Below are 3,069 nucleotides of genomic sequence, written 5' to 3' on the forward strand. Positions count from 1 at the left end.
GTGTTGGGGGGCCCGGATGAGGGCGTCAGAAACGCAGCAAGAGCAGCTTCAGCTCCGTTCCGCTGCCGCCTCGGCTGCCCCTGGTCCTAACCCGTCGCCCTCCGAGCCCCGGGGGCCCTCCACGCTTCTCAGCGGTTCCCACCGCGGGCTCCCTGGGGAACCTCAGCAGGTGCCCTGCCTCCTTTTCTGGCTGCAAAGAGCCCAGGTTGAGCGTCTTGCGTTCGAGTCCCGCTCCTCCCGGCACCGCGCTCCGACGCGAGGGCGTCTCTGCCCGGGCTCCACGGATGTTCTTTCGCCTGATCCGCCTCGCAGAGTTGCTCTCCGCACCGGTGGAGATAATGGGCGCGAAAGAGTTCTGTGAATCGTTAGAGTTTCTAATTCAGCCGCCCCTCGTGGAGCCCTGGGGCCTCGGTGCTACGCCTCACAGACTCTCGCTGAACCCACACCTGGCCTGCAGGTGGGCGCCTTGCAACCTCCTGTCCAAGAGCCGGCCGGCGGCTGCCAGTGCCTTGCAGTTCCTGTCCTCCTCCAGCTCCTCCACTTTTAACTTCTGTGTTGCACCCCTTCCCCTGGCTTAGAATCTGAAATGTTACTCCACGATTAGGCTGTTTTGTTTCTTTATTGATACACCCCAGAGGGCAGCAATCACATTGATTCTTTTTTCCCCTAATACACCTATGTGCAGTTTTTGGGTTTTGATACAAGAAAGATACCTTGATTTCTGATTTTTTTTTTTTGGTTATGGTGACTCTTATTGTGATTGTTTTTACTATATTGGCTTTTGACCTACTGTAGTGAAAAACCTAAATTATCTCTCGTTCTTCCCTGGCCGGGTTACTCAGTTGGGTAGAGCGTTGTCCTGACGCACCAAGGTTGCGGGTACGAACCCCAGTCAAGGCACATATAAGAAGCAGCCACTGAATGTGTATTGAAGTGGAACAACAAATTGATGTCTCTCTCTTTCGCTCAAATCAATTACATTTTTTTTAATTGTATCTAGTTCTGTCTTTAACTGATGCAAGTATTAGCAGCTTATGGTAAACACGAGTTTTCCTCTTTGAGGACTGAAGAAACGGTACACAAGAGGGTTTGCTCTCCTTGGCCTGACAAAAACACTCATCTTTGGTTGATCATATATAAATTATGTAGTGTCCTTGGTTTTTAAGTTTCACAGAATTTTAGTCTTAGAATTGTGTTTGTTTTTGAGGCTGCAATAGTTTCAGTTGCCAAAAATGCCTCGGTCAAGAAATGGTGAGTTTTCTTTGACAGCTGTAGCAATAAAAGTATTTTATGTCTTCCTGCAGTAAAGTTCCTGTTGGAATAAATTTTTTTTATTGGAATAATTTTTAAAAGGGATATTTAAGCAGACAAATAAAGGCAGCAAGCTTACCCCTCGGGCTTGATCCCTGTCCCTGCACACCTGTAACGGCCACTGTGAGCAAATGCAGTCCAGTTCAGAAGCGAATCCTTTTTCCCATCTTCCTTTCAGTGCCTCCAAGGCAGCTGCTTTCAGCCGCTGGTTCTGCCCACACAACTGCTGTCATTTTCCCAGCGGCTGTTCCAAACCACCCAGAGGTTACCTATTATTGGCAGCGCAAGGTTCCCAGGAACCCAGTGCGGCTTCCCCAGTGTCTTCCCCACAGTGTGTGTGTGTGTGTGGTGGGGGGCGGGGGGTGAACCAGGGAATAGGTGTGTGATGACTCTGATGCCCATGCCTCCCCCCTTTTGCGGCTTCCATATTGAGCCACACTAAGCTCTTACCATTCTGGCTCACACAGCACCTCCACATCTTCACAGATTCCATACTCAGTAAAGACGGTGAAAGGAAACTCTTTCAGAAGGAAGCTGCCTCTGTTGGGAGGCGTGGGAACAAACCTCTTTTTCTGCACATTCGAGGACCCACCAGGCTGAGCCTCGTACTTGGAAAGCAGAACTGAGACAGTGTACAAACCGCAGTTAACTTGGCGCACATCTGCCCTTCACACAGGCAGCCCTGGCTCAGTCCTGCAGTGCTTGGTGGGGGCAGCCTCTTGCTCAGTGAGACTAAGTACCTGGTCTTGCTCACTTAGAGGATCTGTGAGTTGGAAACGCTTAGCATGTGAATGAGGGCTGAGTCCTCTCCCAGCCCCTCCTGAATGGTTACGAGGAGGTCACCTGGTACTGCCTAGGGTATCCCAGAAAGAAGTAGACTTGTACATAGACACCCTTGAGCTCCAAATGCATTTCCAGGTCTTGGCCTGGAACAGCCATTGTTTAGTGGAGAGCCTATTTGGGAACGAAAGGCTGGGGCATCCCAAACCTCAGCAGCGATCTTCCAGACGCCTCGTTGTTTCCTGTGAGTGTAAACATGAGACATGCCTCCTGCAGAGAAGTCACTGGGAAATCGCGGGATCCAGAAGGTGATCCCCATCTTGTGCTGACCGAGGTCGGCTTGTTACGGGCCCTCCTGGCCTGTGTTGAGTGCGTGAGCTCACGGTCTCACAGTTTGCATCCCTTCGCTGTGTCCTTGGGCTGCTTTCCAGAGGCTTTTCTCCCAGATGGCTGGGTACAGAGGCACAGCAGCCTGTGGGCCACTGGGGCTGCGTCTTTATTCTCATTGGCATCATTCGCCTGTGGTCTCTGCAGCCACGTCACTGGGTGGTAAGCGTGTTACTGAATGGGCTCTGGATGTAAGACTTCCCTGTGTCGTCAGTAGAAGACTTTCGTTCCTGGTCCTTTTGTGTTTTAGAGCCAGGGTGGGATGTTAGTGCTCTGATGTCTCAAATTCTAATTCCTCTTCTTGAATTAGATCCTGTTTATTAAAATGGAAATAGGTACATACATACCCCAGGTTAAAACTGTCCATGTCAGTAGGAAAACAACCCTTAGATGTATTTGGAGAGTGTTAGCTGTCCCGGGTACAGTTCAGTCTGTGTGAGGAGAACATGTCCGAGGCCCTTGGGAGCTGCTGAGCATCCTGTCAGCACCTCAGCTGTTCTGACTGGGTTTCTCTTCTCTGCTAGGTGGACTGGCTGGGAGTCGTGAACAGTTTGTGCGTGTTATTCTTGCCCCTGGTACATCACCCGAGGT

This window comes from Myotis davidii, unplaced genomic scaffold (assembly GCF_000327345.1).
Source record: "Myotis davidii unplaced genomic scaffold, ASM32734v1 scaffold1453, whole genome shotgun sequence".
Lineage (NCBI taxonomy): Eukaryota > Metazoa > Chordata > Mammalia > Chiroptera > Vespertilionidae > Myotis > Myotis davidii.